Here is a 22179-nt window from a genome sequence, read left to right as displayed (position 1 = left end):
TGAGAAGATGAGCTGCCATCTAAATGGAAGGGTAACAGGATGATGTACATGTAAAATAGCACTGGTCTGAGAGTCAAAGCCTCCTTACAAGTACAGGTTCAACTGTTTAATGTTGGGAAACTAACTTATCTTCTCTGGACCTTAAAAATAAAAATAGAAAATAGAAAGGTGTGAAATTCATTCATATCCCTTTTAGCTCTCAATCTGAATCTCAACTCTAACTCTGCATCTGTAATTAATTTTCTTAATTAGAAATTACAGATTTATTCATTTGTTTGTTTGTTGTACATTTTTAACCATTAAGCTTCACTGAATAGCCTTATCTGTTTTGCTTCAATGTCTACTGAAGACCTAAAACTGTCCCTGGCACTTACCAGTGCCTAATAAATGTTTGTTGGCTGACTGAATAAACACTACAGTGGATAGATTTAAGACACAGAGCTTGAAAAAGAGATCTATAGGTCATGAGCAGTAAGATATACATGCATACGGCTTGGGTAAAATGTTCAGAGAGAATTTAATAGCTTTAGGAGGCATCAGAAAAGAGACATGAGCTGAAGCTCTGAGAAAAGAAATCATTAAAAAAAATGTGGGCCTCTCAAGTTTTTTTAATGGTGTATAATTTTCTACTTAAAAGGTAATGCAGAGTCATTGCACAGAATTTGAAAAATAGAGAAATGTACAAAGAAGAAAACAGCACATTTTAAAAACACATTTGAAAATGCTTGTGATTCACTAAAATCTCTAGTTTTAACAAGATATATCAATTGTCTGACTGTGGAAGGTTGTGCGTGGGTAGTTTGGGGTTGGGAGCTGTTATTAAGCAAGCAGGAAACCTGGCCCCTGTCCTTAAAGAGTTCGCAATTAAATTGAAGGGACAAAACAACCTTTCTGAAATAATCAAGAATAATTCCAAGTACTATGTGATTAAGGACATAAAAACAAAAAAATTAAAACTTGAGTGTTGTGCTGAGAGCTAGAGGTTTAAATCTGTAATCAGCGTGGGCTGGAGAATGGAGTTAGGTTTCACAAAAGAGGTACTTTTTTTGCTTAGGACATGGCAGATCTAGGGGCAGGTGATGAGGGTGCTGTATTAGGGAAGGGAGATAGGTAAATAGGAGAGAGAAAATGCCTACTGTTTGAACGAGAGCCGTTAAAGGCCTCTCATCAGTTGGATCTACTGAGTTTTACTAGAGGCAGTTCTTTTGTATAAAGCCATGGCCTGGGAGCAGTACGATCTGGGCTCTAGTTTGATCTCTTGTCACTAATTTTCTGTTAGCTTCTAAAGAACTTGCCTCAAGCTCTGTACCTCAGTAGGACTCAGGTTTCTCCTACCTCTGATATTAAAGGGAATATCCATAAAATCTGTCATTTAAATCACTACTTGCCCATTTTGTCTCTTTTGACTTTCAAATAAAGCATATCATTAATGAAGAATGCAAGTTGATTTGAGAGGAAGAGCATTTATTTAGGCAAAATATTACTTCCGCAACTATGATTGTTTTTCCAGACTTGAGAATATTTTAAACCTGAGGCAGAGCCAAAGGTATATTTGCACAATGACTGATATAAAAGCTATGCCACCTCCCACTTGTCTATTCATCTTGTACCCAGAATGGGAGAAGGCTCTGAAACACAAATTTATGTAATACAAGACTTTCCCTAAGAAGTACCAAATTGCATACTTAAGTACTTGTCACCAGGGATATGTTCAATGTTTTATAAGTACTGTGTAATTTTCAGAATCCACAAGCAATTTGCCTCCTGTGAAGAAATCCTCCCCATTGACTACTAGATTCTCCTGCCAAAGGCAGACAAAGCCCTCAAGTTCTATAGTCAATGCCTTCTCCCCCTGACAGTTTTTTCTTTCTTTTTTCTCTTTTTATTTTTCCCTTTTTCTCACTCCCCCTCCCTCCCTTTCTTCTTCCCTTGCTTTCTTCCTTCTTCCTTCTTTCTGTCTTTCTCCCCTCTCCCTCACTCCCTTTCTGTCTCTGACTTTCTTTCTCTCTAAGTTTTCTATCTCTGTCTCTCTTTCTCTCAGTTTTCATCTATCAGGCAGCCTCACTCTCTCTCCCCTCCAATTATCTATTAATATTAAACTTATCTTCATAACCTTATTGGTGAAGATTTTTCTGGGAATCTACATTCAGACAGTTGAAGTTTTTTCTTGTCAACTTGAATTCAAGGAAAAGAATCAAAGGTGTGTTCAGGTAGCATAATAAAAAGAATATGAAAATCCATGTCAATATGTCAGTGAAAAGTCCATGAAAATAAGAACACACAGTACAATGTTTATTAACACACCAGTTGAGTAAAAGTGTGAAATCTGTCAGCTAGAACAGGAGAAAATGAGAAGTCTTAGTATTCAGAAAAGTGAACTCTTCATTGAGTTAATTAATTCTTGCACTTCTTTCTGGAAATGCGAGAGTAAGACTTTTCACAAGATTTTTCATTCTATTCTGCAGATCTGAAACACATCCCCATATCCTGTTGTTTCAGAAATAACTTTGCTATTACTTAAATGTCACCGATAGATACCTCTTGAATGCTCGTCTTCCTCTTCTTTGTATTAGTGTTTCTTCCACACAGCTCCAAATGCAAACCTTCAGCATATATACCAATCAAAGACTGTTTTTATTTTGAGCTGCCTGGAGAGGGTATTACAAAGGACATAATTTCTATGCATTAAAGAGCAACAAGATTATTCAGGGCCAGAGTAGAGGCATTCACTTTCTTACTTATCTTCAGTTGATTTCAATCAAAAGAATTATCAAATGTAAGGCTGAAGGAAAACGAACACATAGTACTTACAATATCTTATTTCTTTCTCCACTAACAATCATTTTTAGAGTTTGCAAGTAATAAAAAAAACAACTAAAACAACCAACAAAACAACAATGATTCCTCAACAAATCTCTAGGTAGTTGCATGTTTTTCTTTCTTGAGATTTATTGACTCGATTCAATTTATCATCATTGAGTTCTCTTGGGCTTAAATGGTTGCTGCTGCTAAGTCGCTTCAGTCGTGTCTGACTCTGTGCGACCCCATAGACGGCAGCCCACCAGGATCCCCCATCCCTGGGATTCTCCAGGCAAGAACACTGGAGTGGGTTGCCATTTCCTTCTCCAATGCATGAAAGTGAAAAGTGAAAGTGAAGTTGCTCGGTCGTGTCTGATTCTTAGCGACCCCATGGACTGCAGCCTACCAGGCTCCTCCGTCCATGGGATTGTCCAGGCAAGAGTACTGGAGTGGGGTGCCATTGCCTTCTCCAGGGCTTACATGGTTAATTCTGGTGATTTAAGGCATTCGTTTGTTTGCCTGCATGTGGGCGTGTGAAGTTGCTTCAGTTGTGTCTTTGTGACCCTATGGACTGTAGCCTGCCAGGCTCCTCTGTTCAAGGGATTATCCAGGCAAGAATACTGGAGTGTGTTGTCATATCCTCCTCCAGGAGATCCTCCTGACCCAGGAATCAAACTTGTCTCTTTATGTCTCCTGCTTTGGCTGGTGGATTCTTTACCATTAGTGCCACGCAGGAAGCTGTTTGTTTGACTAGTAGAGACCAAATAATTGTACCACATTAATTAATTTACAAATTATGACCAGTTTTAGATGCACCTGTGGGTCCTTTAAGGGTGGTGTCATGGCATATCTGAGGTTATTGATATTTCTCCCGGCAGTCTTGATTCCAGCTTGTGCTTCATCCAGCCCAGCGTTTCTCATGATGTACTCAGCATATAAGTTAAGTAAGCATGGTGACAATATACAGCCTTCATGTACTCCTCTTCCTATTTGGAACCAGTCTGTTGTTCCTTGCCACCACTCTTATGGCAGAACGTGAAGAAGAACTAAAGATCCTCTTGATGAAAATAGAAGAGGAGAATGAAAAAGTTGGCTTAAATCTCAGCATTCAGAAAACTAAGATCATGGCATCTGGTCCCATAACTTCATGGCAAGTAGATGGGGAAACAGTGGCAGACTTTATTTTGGGGGGCTCTAAAATCACTGCAGATGGTGACTGCAACCATGAAATTAAAAGACACTTACTCCTTGCAAGAAAAGTTATGACCAACCTAGACAGCATATTAAAAAGAAGAAAGACATTACTTTGCCAACAAACGTCCATCTAGTCAGGGCTATGGTTTTTCCAGTAGTCGTGTATGGATGTGAGAGTTGGACTATAAGGAAAGCTGAGTGCCGAAAAATTGATGCTTTTAACTGTGGAGTTGGAGAAGACTCTTGAGAGCCCCTTGGACAGAAAGGAGATCCAACCAGTCCATCCTAAAGGAAATCAGTCCTGAATATTCATTGGAAGAACTCATGCTGAAGCTGAAACTTCAATACTTTGGCCACCTAATGCCAAGAACTGACTCATTTGAAAAGACCCTGATGCTGAGAAAGATTGACAGCAGGAGGAGAAGGGGACAACAGAGGATGAGATAGCTGGATGGCATCGTCAACTCAATGGACATGAGTTTGAGTCAACTCCAGGTGTTGATGATGGACAGGGAGGCCTGGTGTGCTGCAGTCCATGCGGTTGCAAATAGTTGGACATGACTGAGTGACTGAACTGAGCTATGGGTCCTTTGCTCAGTAGGGGAGAAAGAATTGACTCCACTCTGATTCTGGGCTGAGAAGTATAAATGGCAAAGAATATAAATCAGAAGGAAGGCTCAGATATACAGGAATCCTGAGCAAAACTGTCAAAGTTGTTTTCAACTTTGGCTGCATCACTTGTACTAATAACTGCTCCAGAAAATCTATGACCTACAAGTCACTATAATTATAAATCATCTACAGTCAGTAGAGAAGTTTATAACTGTTAGTCAAGGCTATGGTTTTTCCAGTGGTTATGTATGGATGTGAGAGTTGGACTTTGAAGAAAGCTGAGTGCTGAAGAATTGATGCTTTTGAACTGTGGTGCTGGAGAAGACTCTTGAGGGTCCCTTGGACTGCAAACAGATCCAATCAGTCCATTCTAAAGGAGATCAGTCCTGGGTGTTCATTGACAGGACTGATGCTAAAGCTGAAACTCCAATACTTTGGCCACCTCATGTGAAGAGTTGACTCATTGGAAAAGACTCTGATGCTGAGAGGGATTGGGGGCAGGAGGAGAAGGGGACAACAGAGGATGAGATGATTGGATGGCTTCACTGACTCGATGGACGTGAGTTTGAGTAAACTCCGGGATATGGTGATGGACAGGGAGGCCTGGCGTGCTGCTATTCATGGGGTCGCAAAGAGTCAGACACGACTGAGTGACTGAACTGAAGAAAAAATAATTACTATACCACTATTATTAGGCAGGCTTTGTATTAAAATATTGGTATAAAATACAGACTATCTGCAAGGTATTCATAGGGCTCTTATTTTTAATCTCTTAGTCATGTACAAAAACACCATAGTGAGGTCTTGAAGCTGAAAGTAACAATATACGAATGTATCTCCATTCTATTTTACTCTTTCTTATAAACTAAACTCTGAGAAGATAGGAATGAAGCTTCCTCCAGATACTTGTAATACAGAAGGCCAGACTCATTGGGTGTAATCACTGTAGATGGCATAGAGATAGTTTTATCCTCAGAGAAGGCAATTTGTCAAGCATCATGTTATGAGGTAAAACTAGAAAAAATAAATAAAATGATTATTTTATTCTTCCTGCCATTGTCTTTGGCCAAGTACTAACTGATTATTTTTTAATAGGTCTTAACCTCTTCAATCCATCCTCTACACCACATACAGAGGGAAAGTGAAAAGTGAAAGTGAAAGTCACTCAGTCGTGTCCAACTCTGTGACCCCATGGACCCCATAGAATTCTCCAGGCCAGAATACTGGAGTGGGTGGCCTTTCCCTTCTCCAGGGAATCTTCCCTCCCCAGGAACCGAACTGGGGTCTCCTGCATTGCAGGCAGATTCTTTACCAACTGAGCTATCAGGGAAGCCCAAGTTGTCTACAAATACAAATTATATCACTTCATCCCCTGAGTGCTCCCCACCCTCTGCCAATATGGTTTGTTAACTGTATCATTCAGATTAGATTTTGAAGACAGTATTTATATCCCTTAATTAACTAGTCTCAATGTAGTTTAAAAAAAAATATCATGTCCAATTGGAGCACCCAAAACTCCAGTGACACTGCTGTCAAAGTTTAACAAGCAAGGGCTTCCCTGGTGGTCCAGTGGTTAAGAATCTGTCTTCCAATGCGCAGGTTCCATCCCTGGTCTGGGAACTAAGGTCCCAGATGCCACTCCACATCTTTACTCATGACTACCCGCACTACCTGAAATACATTTCCCACCTAACAAAATTCATTTTCTTCACTGCAGCTCACCTCAGCTTCATGTTATCAAATTCACCCTGTTCCTCTCAGCTGAGATTAATTACTCTCTTATAAGTGCCCTCAAGCACTTTCTTTAAACCTTTGTTATAGCATATAGATCATTCTATTACTAGTAGATGCAGGTTGCAGCAGCATCCTCTGTCTTCTTGAGTGAGTTGCAGGAACTTGTGTCTTTCTAAGAACTGGTCTGTTTCTTGTTTATTTTTGCTTTTGCTATTTAAAATGAGAATTACTGATGAGCAGTCAGAGGCAAACACAGAATAACACCACGGAGAGGTGGATGAAAGTGAAAGAGATTTATTATACTCACAACTCCTAAAGGAGAGAAGCACGGGATGCCATTCAGGTGGCCATAGAGAGGAGCTCCAAGGGAGCATGCTCAACCAGGCAGATGGGAGGCCAAGAGAGTGAAGACCCATGAGCAAGTGCCTTTATCGAGGGTCAATGTGGAGCACACAAGTAAGTGACGTGAGAAGAATTTCTTGAATGTTATTAGGTCACAGTCAGGAGAGGGCAAGACTGGTGAACTGTGATAAGGATCGGCCTATCACACTGCTACACCTAGCTTGCACAAGGTGTTCACAGATGGTGGAGATGTTGAGGCATCAGGAAAGTATGAATTTTAAAAATTGTACACTACTATTGATCCCATGATGCCTCACCATTAACAATACTAATTAGCACTGATTCCCTTGGTCATAGAGATGTTAAAGGTGAATGGGACAGCTGAGCCAGGTGGCTGAAGTTGGATCAGCCAGGGAAGATGCCAGTCCTTGGTGGTGTTGCTGCCCAAGCCACCCTGAAGGGACTGTTGAAGCTGAAATGGGCCCAGGCTGGAGACAGTCCCTGGACAGTGTTGCACCTAAGGCTTCCTTGGCTGAATGGCTGGGGCTGAAGTTGGAGTGGGCCTGAGCTGAGGGGAGTCCCACAGGTATTCAGTGGCCCACACTGTGCTTCTGAAAACAGGGAGGGCTTCTGAAGTTGCCTGCTCATTGACAGAAGTTCTGGGGTTAGTTAATGGATTTTCTTCCCTTAGAGTCTCAGTTCAGTTCAGTTCAGTCGCTCAGTCGTGTCCAACTCTTTGTGACCCCATGAATCACAGCATGCCAGGCCTCCCTGTCCATCACCAACTCCTGGAGTTCACTCAGACTTACATCCATCGAGTCAGTGATGCCATCCAGCCATCTCATCCTCTGTCTTCCCCTTCTCCTCGTGCCCCCAATCCCTCCCAACATCAGAGTCTTTTCCAATGAGTCAACACTTCACATGAGGTGGCCAAAGTACTGGAGTTTCAGCTTTAGCATCAGTCCTTCCAAAGAAATCCCAAGGCTGATCTCCTTCAGAATGGACTGGTTGGATCTCCTTGCAGTCCAAGGGACTCTCAAGAGTCTTCTCCAGCACCACAGTTCAAACACATCAATTCTTCAGCGCTCAGCCTTCTTCACAGTCCAACTCTCACATCCATACATGACCACAGGAAAAACCACAGCCTTGACTAGACGGACCTTAGTCGGCAAAGTAATGTCTCTGCTTTTGAATATACTATCTAGGTTGGTCATAACTTTTCTTCCAAGGAGTAAGCGTCTTTTAATTTCACGGCTGCAATCAATATCTGCAGTGATTTTGGAGCCTGAAAAAATAAAGTCTGCCCTTAGAGTCTAGCTTTCCTTTAAACTACTGTTTGTTCACTATGTCCCATGGTGAGTGAGTGCATTCAGGTCCCTCTGCAATCCCTTCTTACTGCAGGTTGCTGAGTCAAGAGTGGGGTTACTATGGATGTTGTGTCTTTTCTACCCATTTCTATGCACTCATTCTGTGTAGTAGCTGGTCAATCAGCCCTCTGGTCTTCTTTAGGAGGAATTGCTCTATAGGCAGGTGTAGATTTGGTGTGTCTGTAGAGGAAGTGAGCTAACAGTTTTCTATACAGCCATATGTCCTTCCCCAAAATTAGGTAGGTTTTTAGCCATTATTTCTTCAAATATTCTTTCTGTCCCTTTCTTTCTCTTCTGTCCATTTGGGACTCCATCATGTGGATGTTCATGTACATGATGGTGTTTCACAATTCTCTTGGGATATCTTTCTTCATTTTTTTCCTTTCTGCTCAACAAATAATCTTATCCTCAAGCTTGCTAATTCTTGCTTCAGCCTGTTCAAATATGCTGTTTAACTCCTATAGTGAAGTTTAATTTTGGCTATTTTACCTTTCAGCTCCAGAAATTTCTATTTGATTGTGTTTAATAAATTCTGTCTCCATATTTGATTCTCTATTTGGGAAGACTTCATCCTCCTGTTTTGTTTTTGTTCTTTGTCCAAAATTTCTTTTAGCTATTTGGTTATATTTAAACCAATTGATTTAATTGATTTAAATTGATTTAACTCATCTCACATGCTAGTAAAGTAATGCTCAAAATTCTCCAAGCCAGGCTTCAGCAATACGTGAACCGTGAACTTCCTGATGTTCACGCTGGTTTTAGAAAAGGCAGAGGAACCAGAGATCAAATTTCCAGCATCCGCTGGATCATCAAAAAAGCAAGAGAGTTCCAGAAAAACGTCTATTTCTGCTTTATTGACTATGCCAAAGCTTTTGTGTGGATCACAATAAACTGTGGGAAATTCTGAAAGAGATGGGAATACCAGAGCATCTAACCTGCCTCTTGAGAAATCTGTATGCAGGTCAGGAAGCAACAGTTAGAACTGGACATGGAACAACAGACAGGTTCCAAATAGGAAAAGGAGTACGTCAAGGCTGTATATTGTCCCCCTGCTTATTTAGCTTCTATGCAGAGTACATCATGAGAAATGCTGTTCTGGAAGAAACACAGGCTGGAATCAAGATTGCCGGGAAAAATATCAATAACCTCAGATATGCAGATGACACCACCCTTATGGCAGAAAGTGAAGAGGAACTAAAGAGCCTCTTGATGAAAGTGAAAGAGGAGAGTGAACAAGTTGACTTAAAGCTCAACATTCAGAAAACGAAGATCATGGCATCCGGTCTCATCACTTCATGGGAAATAGATCGGGAAACAGTGGAAACAGTGTCAGACTTTATTTTCTGGGGCTCGAAAATCACTGCAGATGGTGACTGCAGCCATGAAATTAAAAGACGTTTACTCCTTGGAAGGAAAGTTATGACCAACCTAGATAGCATATTCAAAAGCAGAGACATTACTTTGTCGACTAAGGTCCGTCTAGTCAAGGCTATGGTTTTTCCAGTAGTCATGTATGGATGTGAGAGTTGGACTGTGAAGAAGGCTGAGCGCTGAAGAATTGATGCATTTGAACTGTGGTGTTGGAGAAGACTCTTGAGAGTCCCTTGGACTACAAGGAGATCCTAGCAGTCCATTCTGAAGATCAGCCTTGGGATTTCTTTGGAAGGAATGATGCTAAAGCTGAAACTCCAGTACTTTGGCCACCTCATGTAAAGAGTTGACTCATTTGAAAAGACTGTGATGCTGGGAGGGATTGGGGGCAGTAGGAGAAAGGGACGACAGAGGATGAGATGGCTGGATGGCACCACTGACTCAATGGACATGAGTCTGAGTGAACTCCAGGAATTGATGATGGACAGGGAGGCTTGATGTGCTGCGCTTCATGGGGTCACAGAGTCAGACACGACTGAGCGACTGAACTGAACTGAAATCAATTGATTTAATTTTTTGTAACATGTCCAGGGTTTTTTCCTTGACACTTTTTTATTTCTTTTCTTTTCATGTGAATGGGCCATACTTTCTCATTTCTTTGTAAGTCCCGTTATTTTTGTTGAAAATTGAACTTTTTGAATAGTATAAAGTGGCAACTATAGAAATCACATTCTCCCCCTACCTGGGGTTTGTTTTGCAGTTTCTTCTGGTTTGTTCTTGTTTTCTTGTTTAGTAACTTTTAAAAACTGTTTTGTAAAATCTGTGTCCTTTGTCACATGTGACCACTGAAGTCTGTTCTTCATTAGTTAAGTGGTTAGCCATTGTTCTGACAGTTAAAAGAAATACCTAGAGAAAAAAGAAAGGAGGAAGGAAGAGTCTCCTGGTCTTTTCAAATTGGATTTGTATTAGAACTCTTTTTCAATGCTTATTTAGGCCATTTACTACTTTGCCTTAGCTTTCACTCCCTGCTTGCATTAAGTGTTTAGGTCAGCTTGAAGTGAAGTTTAGGTTTTCCTGGAACTTTTCTGAGTTTGTGGGCAGTCCTGGTCATGAACATGGTCTTTTTGAATCCCTGGTATATATGAGAACTTATAGAATCCCTTAGTTCCTTTCATGTATTCTTTCCTAATCTCTTCCTTCCCAAGTTTTCTGGTATGCATAATCCTTGTTTCAACTGTTACTCCTTGTCACAGTGTGCTATGGCTAAAACTTGTGCTTTTACATGCTTTTGGAAGATGCCACCAGAAAGCCAACCCTGCTCTGGGAACATTCATCATTAGGCAAAATACCAACAAGTTCATGTACTTGTTTCTCATGAAAGATCAAGCAGATCCAAATGGACACACAGTTCCTTAAGAATAAGGCCCATATTGCTCACTCTGACACTAGCAACCTTCACCATTACCTCATGGCCACTCCCAGTGTAAAGACTGATGAATGGTAGGTAATCAGTCTAAAATGCTACATTACTCTTGCTTCATCATACATTTTCCTGATTGTTGTAAAATTTTGACTAGAGTCTAGAGCTCTGTAAAAGTTAATCTGATAATTTTTGCAGGCACATTAGCTGCTTTTGTGGTTACATGGAATCTTGGAGTTTCCTACTCTATCAATTTTCAGAAGACATTTTTTAAAACCACTATATATTTTCTATATTGGAGCATTCTTTTTCTTCCTCCAAAAGATGATGCCACTTTTTACTTTTGTCCATAAGAAAATAAAAGTGTATAAAATTAAGTTCCAGTTACATAAAAAAAGTAGAAAACTGTGTCAAATATATGAAATATCTGTTTTCAGTTATTGGACAGTGGGCAACAAAGGATTATGATCTTTGAGAAAAGAAAAAAGGACATAGTTGAGGCTTACAGGTACCTGAATCTCTGTCTGGAGAAAATTTCTGGACCACAGAGCAGGGAGGATAAACTCAAACAGAGGTTGGTGTTTTTGCTGAATTAAGTAAAGTGATATATGTGTTTTAAGAGGCTGAGACAACTAGAATTTGAGGGGCAGAATACTGAAAAAAAAGGGAGCTATACAGAAAAATAAATCCAGTAATCTGCACGAGTGATTGAAAGTCCATTTGTATACTTATAAAATGAAAGGCCCATCTGTCTGTCAAAGTACAATTTTCTGAGGAAAAGAACGATTATAGAATCTGTAAGTCATACCACCCCAAAGATCATGCAGGGCAAGGGATCATTTGACTCCCCAAAAGCCAGAATGAAGATACCTCATTGATTATTCAGAGAATTCAGTATAGACCCTAGAACGATTATGCCTTAGCAGTGGGGCTAAATTATTCCCAGTATAAAGGCTAAACCTCACCACAACAAAGTTATAGAACAAGCATAGAAAGGAACAAGGTTACTGTAAGTAACTGAAATGCTTGTTATATGCTTAGTATGTGTAAAAATTAAAAGAAAAATATGAGAGAACAGCAAATTATAAAGAAAAATCTACCAGTGAAAATTCAATATTAGAAATTAATACTTTACTAAATAAGATTAAGAGCAAATTAGACACTGGAGAAAAATATATGAACTTGAAGATCTAACAATAGATATTATCCAACAGCAAACACAGTAAAAAGAAAGACTTACAAGGCAAGGCAACATTAATGAAAAATCACACAATATCAAATATTCTAAAAGACACATAATTAGATTGCCAGAAACAGTGGGGTAGAAATATATTTGAAGAAATAATGGCTGAAATTTTTCCAAATTTTTGAGAAATAGAAACCCACAAATTACCAAGATCAGTAAGCAGCTACCAAGAAGATTAAACATAAAGAAAACCAGTCAAACGTACATCATGGTCAAATTGCTGAAAACCAGTGTTAAAGAGAAAATCTTATAATCAACCAGAGGCAAGAAGCATGTTTCATACAGAGAAAAATGATCAAACTTTGAACATGCTTCTTTTTAGAAATTCTGCAAGACAATAGAATCATACCTTTTAAATGCTATGAGGAAAAAAAAAAAGCTATCTAAAATTCTATATACAAAGAAAAGTGAAGGTCACTCAGTCATATCCGACTCTTTGTGACTCCATGGATTCTAGAGTCCACAGAATTCTCCAGGCCAGAATAGTGGAGTGGGTAACCTTTCCCTTCTTCAGGACATCTTCCGAACCCAGGGATCAAACCCAGGTCTCCCGCATTGCAGGCGGATTCTTTACCAGCTGAGCCACAAGGGAAACCAAAGAATCTGGAAAATATAGTTCAAATGTGAAATAAAAACAGAAGTGAGGAAAATTTGGTCTTAGTGGACTGGTAGTATAAGATATACTAAAGGAAGTTTTACACACAGAAGGAAAATATTACCAGATGAAAGCACAGATATACAGAAGAAAATGAAAATCATAAAAAAGAAGCATGTGAGTAAATATGAGAGACATTTATTTTTTATTTTTAACTTCCTTGAGAGATAATTCCTTCAAAATAATAATTAAATAGTAAATTAATAGTAAATTGAGAGGTTTATCACAAATATAGAAATGAGATGTATGACAGCTATAGCACATTAGTACAAAGGAAGAGAGCTCACTTCCTCTACTTTTGAAAGCCTTTTATATTTGACATGAAGTAATATGCTATTTTTTAAAAAGCAAAATGAAGTAAAAATAAAAATTAAAAAAAAAGAATGTCTAAAATCCAGAACAATAACAACATCAAATGCTGGCCAGACTGTGAAGCAACAGAACTCTCATTGCTGGTGAGAATACACAATGGTACAGCCACTTTGAAAAGCAATTTGGCAATTCCTTATTAAAAAAACTAAACATACTCATACCATATAAACCAGCAATGGACTCCTTGTTGTTCCCTGAATGAATTGAAAACTTATATCTACACAAAAACCTGTATACAGATGTTTATAAAAGATTTATTCATAATTGCCAAAAGTTGGAAGCAACCAAGATGACCTTTAGTAGATAAATGAATAAACTGCAGTACACCCAGGCAATGGAATATTATTCAGCAATAAAAATAAATGAACTATCAAAAAAATTAATTTGTTTATTTTAATTGGAGGTTAATTACTTTACAATATTGTAGTGGTTTTTGCCATACATTGACATGAATCAGACATGGGTATACATGTGTCCCCTATCCTGAAGCCTCTCCCAGTAATATACTGTTGTTTGAAGTTAGACAATGATAAGGGAAATGTGTACATTGTAAAACTTAGAGCAAGGACTAAAAAAGTAAAACACAGAAGGTTAGTTAATAAGCTAAATGTGGAGATTAATAGAATCCTAAGTAAGTTAGTTATTCCAAACAAAGCCTGGAAATAAAAAAGAGAATAAAGAAGAGATGAACCAAAAGCAAAGTTGGAAGACTTACACTACCTAATTTCAACATTTACTAAAAGTTACAGTAATGATATTGGCATAAAAATAGAAATATAGATAAATAGAATAGAATACAGAGTCTAGCACATTTATGGTCAATTCATTTTCGACAAAGATGCCAAGGTAAATCAATAGGGAAATGAAAGTCTTTTTAATAAATGGTGTTGAAACAATTGGCTATCCATGTGGAAATAAAATAATGATTACCTAACACCATATGCTAAAGTTATCACAAATGTATACTAGACCTGAATGTAAAAGCTCAAATTATAAAACTGGATGAAAACATAAGGAGACAATCTTATTAGGATAAGAAAAGTTTTCTTAAACAGGATCCAAAATGTGTGAATTTTCAAAGATAACTTCATAAACTAAACTTCATCAAAATGGAAAACTTTTCACTTTTCAAAAACATTTATAATATTGAAAAGATGAACTGTAAAACACAGTAGTTATATTTGACAAAAAGCCTGCCTGTGTCTAGCACATATGATCTTACACCTCAATAATAGAAGAAAAACTCACGATAACAGCTACATTAAAAAAAAAAAAGATGGCAATGTCAAGTATTGAAGAATGTGGAGCAAATGCAACTCCCATGCTGATGATGGAGCATAAAATAATACAACCACTTTTGAAAACAGTTTGACAGCTCCTTAAAAGTTAAATTAATGCCATCAGTTCAGTTCAGTTCAGTTTCTCAGTCATGTCTGACTCTCTGAAATCCCATGGACTGCAGCATGCCAGGCTTCCCTGTCCATCACCAGCTCTTGGAGCTTACTCAAACTCATGTCCATTGAGTCGGTGATGCCATCCAACCATCTCATCCTCTGTCATTCTCTTCTCTCACCCTCAATCTTCCCAGCATCAAGGTCTTTTCCAAAGAGTCAGTTCTCATCAGGTAGCCAAAGTATTAGAGTTTCAGCTTCAGCATCAGTCTTTCTAATGAATATTCAGGACTGATTTCCTTCAGGATGGACTGGTTGGATCTCCTTGCAGTCCAAGGGACTCTCAAGAGTCTTCTCCAACACCACAGTTCAAAATGAATACCATACATCCCAGAAATTCCACTCTTAAGGAATCTACCCCAAAGCAGTAAATTATATATTCACACGAAGACCTGAACATGAATGTTCTGGTCATCCAAGCCAAAATCTGAACCAGCCAAATATCCACCAACTGGCAAATGATCTAAATGACAAAGAATACTATGGAGAAAAAAAAATGAATGACTGATAACACAAAATAATATGAATAGATCTTGAAAACATTATGCCAAGGGGCTTCCCAGGTGGCACTAGTGGTAAAGAACCCAACTGCCAAGAAGGAGACTTAAGAGACACAGGTTCAATATTTGGATTGGGAGGATCCCCTAGAGGAGGAAATGGCAACCCACTCCAGTATTCTTGCCTGAAGAATCCCATGGCCAGAAAAGCTTGGTCGGGTTGCAAAGTCCATGCGGTCACAAAGTGTCAGACACGACTGAAGTGACTTAGCCTGCAAAGGAACCAGATAAAAGTTAATATATATTCTATGATTCCATTTTATATACAACACTGCTGCTGCTGCTGCTGCTGCTGCTAAGTCTCTTCAGTCGTGTCCGACTCTGTGTGACCCCATAGACGGCCTCCCACCAGGCTCCCCCATCCCTGGGATTCTCCAGGCAAGAAACTGGAGTGGGTTGCCGTTTCCTTCTCCAATGCATGAAAGTGAAAGTGAAGTCGCTCAGTCGTGTCTGATTCTTAGCGACCCCATGGATTGCAGCCTACCAGGCTCCTCAGTTCATGGGATTTTCCAGGCAAGAGGACTGGAGTGGGGTACCATTGCCTTCTCCCATATATATATAACACTAGGAATGTCCAAAATTAATCTACAGTCACAGAAAGAACAGTGATTACCTGCGTTGGGAGTCAGAAAAAGGTATTGATTCAGAAGGGGCACAAAGAATCTGTGGTTATGGAAATGCTACATATCTTGATTGTGAAAGTATATAATGAGGAAGAACCAGGTTCAGTTCCTGGGTCAGAAAGATCCCCTGGAGAAAGAAATGGCAATGCACTCCACTATTCTTGCCTGGAGAATTCCATGGACACAAGAGCCTGTGCAAAGTGTTGCAAAGAGTTGGATACAACTGAAGAAACTTAGCAGCAGCATTAATATATACATATGTATATATACTTCAAAGTATAACCCAAAAAATAAGAACATAATTTGTAAATAAATGATCCCTTAATAATGCTGATTAAGAAAAAGATGGTTTCTTAGAAATGAAAAATAGGACAGTATTTTATTGTTCTCTCTCATATTGTGGTTTTTCCCATTAATCAACTGATCTATGTATTTTCTGCTCTTCAAGGGGCACTGATTATTTCTACTCCTCCATTTACTTTGGATCACGTGCCTTAACCCAAGCTAGACAATTTGAAACAATGACAATATTTAGAAAAGAAATTTTAACATAGAGAGCACAGCCATTTAGACATGCTGCAGTTTATACAAATTCAAAAACCACATGAAATAAGGAAGGAATGAATAAAAGAGGAAAGAAAGAAGGAAGAGAGGAAAGAAGGAGGAAATAAAGGAAGGGAAAAAGGAAGAAATCATGGTAGAAAACATAGAACTTTGGGAGTCAAATCTGGTATCTCAGATGGTTAAAATCTGCCTAGAATGTGGGAGACCCAGGTTGAATCCCTGGGTGGGGATTCCCTGGAAGAGAGCATGACAGTCCACTCCAGTATTCTTGCCTGGAGAATTCCCATGGGCAGAGGATCCTGGTGGACTATAGTCCATGGGGTCGCAGAGTCAGACACGACTGAGCGACTCACTTGGGAATCATAAATCTGTAATCTAATCCTGGCTATACAACTGTCTTCATTGGTTTGGGCTGTTATAATGAAATGCCATGGACCAGGTAGCTTATTAACAACAGAAACTTATTTCCCACAATGATGGAGGCTACAAGTCTAAGATCAGGATACCAGCACGATTGGATGAGGGCCATTTTCAACTCTTCATTGTATTGTCACGTGGTATAAGGGACTAGGAGCTCTATGGGGTCTCTTTTACTACTACTAAGTCACTTCAGTCGTGTCCAACTGTGTGACCTCATAGACGGCAGCCCACCAGGCTCTCCCGTCCCTGGGATTCTCCAGGCAAGAACACTGGAGTGGGTTGCCGTTTCCTTCTCCAATGTATGAAAGTGAAAAGTGAAAGTGAAGTCGCTTAGTCGTGTCCGACCTTCAGCGACCCCATGGACTGCAGCCTTCCAGGCTCCTCTGTCCATGGGATTTTCCAGGCAAAAGTACTGGAGTGGGGTGCCATTGCCTTATCCGGGGTCTCTCTTACAAGAGCACTAATTCTATTCATGAAGGCACCACCCTCATGACTATGCCAAAGCCTTTAACTGTGTGGATCAAAACAAACTGTGGACAATTCTTAAACAGATGGGAATACCAGACCACGTGACCTGCCTCCTGAAAAATCTGCATGCAGGTCATGAAGCAACAGTTAGACCTGCACATGGAAAACAGACTGGTTACAAATTGGGAAAGGAGTACATCAAGGCTATATATTGTCACCCTGCTTATTTAACTTCAGGACTGATTTCCTTTAGGATTGACTGGTCTGATCTCCTTGCTGTCCAAAAGACTCTGAAGAGTCTTCTCCAACCCCACAGTTCAAAAGCATCAATTCTTCAGGGCTCAGCTTTCTTTATGGTCCAGTTCTCACATTCATACATGCCTACTGGAAAAACCATAGCTTTGACTAGACGGACATTTGTTGGCAAAGTAACGTCTCTGCTTTTTAATATGCTGTCTAGGTTGGTCATAGTTTTTCTTCAAAGGAGCAAGTATCTTTTAATTTCATGGCTGCACTCACTTTCTGAAGTGGATTTTGGAGCCCAAAAAAGAGTATGTCACTGTTTCCATTGTTTTCCCATCTATTTGCCATGAAGTGATGGGACTGGATGCCATGATCTTTGTTTTTTGAATTTTGAGTTCTAAGCCAGCTTTTTCACTCTTCTCTTTCACTTTAATAAAGAGGCTCTGCCTTGACCACAAATGATGTAACAATTTTGGGCAATAGGGCAAGACTTAAAGGGGACTGGGGACATTTCCCTGTGCTTATTTTTCTTGACAGGGATTATTGAAACTGGAATGTTCTAAAGGTAAACTTTTTCCCCCCACTAATAGAGTCCTTGAAATATTCTTTGGTAATATTAAATGATTAAATAAAAATAAAACATTAACTCTTCTGGTTGAGTTCTGGAAATATTCTTTGGGAGTGACAATCTGTATAACTTGTAGAAAGGCATTTAGTCAACTGCATTTCTATGTAAATATTACAAGCCTAGAAAAAGATATGCTAAATAGATAACTGGGAGGAAGTTGGCTATAGTGTCTTTGATATTTATTGCATGTTTAATTTCTTGCTTCTGAAGATGGTTCCGTGATAAGAAAGAACATAAAGTAAAAGTTAGGAGCCCTGACTCTGACACTAACTCCCCATGTGATCCTGGAGCAAGTCTTCTCCACTCCCTGAGAATCCATTACATTATCTACAAAATCAGGTAGTGATGAAACCATTTCTTTAAAAAAAATTTTTTTATTGGAATACCCTTGTGTTAGTTTCAGGTGTACAGCAAAGTGAATCAATCATATATATTGTGGGTGCAAGTGTGTGTGTGTACTCTTTTTTAGATTATTTTACCATATAGGTCATCACAGAGTATTGAGTAGAGTTCCCTGTGCTATACAGGAGGTCCTTGTTAGTTATCTATTTTATATATAGTAGGAGCTGACTGTGGCTCAGATCATGAACTCCTTATTGCCAAATTCAGACTGAAATTGAAGAAAGTGGGGAAAATCACTAGACCATTCAGGTATGATCTAAATCAAATCTCTTATGACTATACAGTGGAAGTGAGAAATAAATTTAAGGGACTAGATCTGAAAGACAGAGTCCTGATGAACTATGGACAGAGGTTCGTGACATTGTACAGGAAATAGGGATCAAGATCATCCCCAAGAAAAAGAAATGCAAAAAAGCAAAATGGCTGTCTGAGGAGGCATTACAAATAAAGAAGAGAAATGAAAAGCAAAGGAGAAAAGGAAGGATATACCCATTTGAATGCAGGGTCCCAAAGAATAGCAAGGAAAGATAAGAAAGCCTTCCTCAGTGATCAATGCAAAGAAATAGAGGAAAACAATAGAATGGGAAAGACTAGAGATCTCTTCAAGAAAATTAGAGATACCAAGGGAACATTTCATGCAAAGATGAGCTCAATAAGGGACAGAAATGGTAGTGACCTAACAGAAGCAGAAGAAATTAAGAAGAGGTGGCAAGAATACACAGAAGAACTGTACAAAAAAGATCTTTACAACCCAGATAATCATGATGGAGTGATCACTCACCTAGAGCCAGACATCCTGGAATGTGAAGTCAAGTGGGCTTTAGGAAGCATCACTACGAACAAAGCTAGTAGAGGTGATGGAATTCCAGTGGAGCTGTTTCAAATCCTGAAAGATGATGCTGTGAAAGTGCTGCATTCAATATGCCAGCAAATTTGGAAAACTCAGCAGTGGCCACAGGACTGGAAAAGGTCAGTTTCCATTCCAATCCCAAAGAAAGGCAATGCCAAAGAATGCTCAAACTACCACACAATTGCACTCATCTCACGCTGGTAAAGTAATGTTCAAAATTCTCCAAGCCAGGCTTCAACAATACGTGAACCATGAACTTCCAGATGTTCAAGCTGGTTTTAGAAAAGGCAGAGGAACCAGAGATCAAATTGCCAACATCTGCTGGATCATCAAAAAAGCAAGAGAGTTCCAGAGAAACATCTATTTCTGCTTTATTGACTATGCCAAAGCCTTTGACTGTGGATCACAATAAACTGTGGAAAATTCTGAAAGAGATGGGAATATCAGACCACCTGACCCGCCTCTTGAGAAACCTATATGCTGGAATCAAGATTGCTGGAAGGAATATCTATAACCTCAAATATGCAGATGACACCACCCTTATGGCAGAAAGTGAAGAAGAACTAAAGAGCCTCTTGATGAAAGTGAAAGAGGAGAGTGAAAAAATTGGCTTAAGGTTCAACATTCAGAAAACTAAGACCACTGAATCCACTCCCATCACTTCATGGCAAATAGATGGGGAAACAGGGAAACAGTGGCTGACTTTATTTTTCTGTGCTCCAAAATCACTGCAGATGGTGACTGCAGCCATGAAATTGAAAGACACTCTTTGGAAGAAAATTTATGACCAACCTAGACAGCATATTAAAAAGCAGAGACATTATTTTGTCAGCAAATGTCTGTCTAGTCAAGGCTATGGTTTTTCCAGTAGTCACATATGGATGTGAGAGTTGGACTATAAGGAAAGCTGAGCGCCGAAGAATTAATGCTTCTGAACTGTGATGTTGGAGAAGGCTCTTGAGAGTCCCTTGGACTTCAGGGAGATCCAACCAGTCCATCCTAAAGGAGATCAGTCCTGGGTGTTCACTGGAAGGACTAATGTTGAAGCTGAAACTCCAATACTTTGGCCACCTGATGTGAAGAGCTGACTCATTTGAAAAGACCCTGATGCTGGGAAAGATTGAGGGCAGGAGGAGAGGGGGATGACAGAGGATGAGATGGTTGGATAGCATCACTGACTCAATGGATATGGGTTTGGGTGATCTCTGCAAGTTGGTGATGGACAGGGAGGCCTGGCGTGCTGTGGTTCATGGGGTCGCAAAGAGTTGGACACAACTTAGTGACTGAACTGAACTGTGTATATATCAATCCCTATCTCCCAATTTATCCCTCCCCTCTCACCCCCCTTGTCACTTACCATGTTTGTTTTCTACATCTGTGATTCTATTTCTGTTTTGTAAATAAGTTCATTTTTACCATTTTTAAAATATTCTACATATACATGATATTATATGGTATGTGTCTTTTTTCATCTGACTTACTTTAGTTTTCCGCCAGTTTTAAAATTTCAAGATGGTAACTATTACTGTCTGTGTTTTGTTTCTGAATCCTGAAGAATTCAGTTTATTTTGGTTGGATACTTAATGTCTCACCCCAGTCAGTTTCTTGACAACAGAGCAGTGATTTCCTCTACCCTCACAGAAATCTCCTAAAAATAAATACTATTAGGCCTCCAGCTCTCTCAGCTGCCAAACTGGTTTCCTCTGCTGTCTAGCCTTAATTAGTGTTATCTTCTTATTTATGCTCCACTTCTTTCCAAATCAGCTTTGAGGAAGGCTTAACTCACTTTCCCTGGACTTCCCATTGTTTCCAGACTCACTGGCTTTGTCACACATATCTAATTCCTATTATACTTCCCCCTTCTGCTTTGTTCTTGTTTAGTTATGATCTTGCTTCTTGGTCATTCAGTTCAGTTCAGTTCAGTCGCTCAGTAGTGTCTGACTGTTTGCAGTCCCATGGACTGCAGTTCGCCAGACTTCCCTGTCCATCACCAACTCCTGGAGCGTCATTACTGTGAATTAATACATCCAAAAGCTGCCACAAATATAACTTGTATAAGATGAATCCTGTGTGTGTGTTAGTCACTTAGTTGTGTCCGACTCTTTCTGACCCTATTGACTTTAGCCTGCCAACTCCTCTGTGTATGGAATTCTCCAAGCAAGAATACTGGAGTGGATTGCTATTCCCTTCTCCAAGGGATCTTCCTGATTCAGGGATTGAACCTGGGTCTCCTGCATTGTGGGCAGATTCCCTACCATCTGAGCTATATGGAAATCCCTTATATGAATCCTATTGGCAGCAAAAGGTATACATTCAATATATACTTGGTGGGAACTACAAAAGATCTTTATAAGTTATTTTCTTATGAATCCTTCTTTTGGTGTCTTAATTCTTTTTCAATAAGATGTGAATTCTTCCCTAGAGACTCCTAGAGAAAAAGACTGAATTGTCTGTACTGTTGGCATTTTCTTTAAAAATGCAGTGGGATATCCTGGAGGCTAGGGATTATCAGTTGTCTTGAGTGGTGTGCTATTTTGAATAAACCAATATCAGTGGAAGAAAATTTTATGATTCTCTGTACTCTTGGGTATTATAAAATAGAAATACCATATCACTCAAGAATTTCAAGTTACAAAGTTGCTTTTATTTTTTTTTTTCTTCCCTTGGATTTGGAGTTTTAATATAACCTGGGAGAAGGAACTAAAGATAGAACAATTAGATTTTTACCTTTCCCTCAATCATTATTTTCCACTGAATGCTAATTAGCCCATAATAAGCACTTCCTCTATCTCTTTCTCACTTTGAAAACAGATACAGCATCTTTTCTGATGGCTCAGATGACAAAGAATCTGCCTGCAATG

Source organism: Capricornis sumatraensis, chromosome X (genome assembly GCF_032405125.1).
Source record: "Capricornis sumatraensis isolate serow.1 chromosome X, serow.2, whole genome shotgun sequence".
In the NCBI taxonomy this organism is placed as follows: domain Eukaryota; kingdom Metazoa; phylum Chordata; class Mammalia; order Artiodactyla; family Bovidae; genus Capricornis; species Capricornis sumatraensis.
This window is presented reverse-complemented; position numbering follows the sequence as displayed.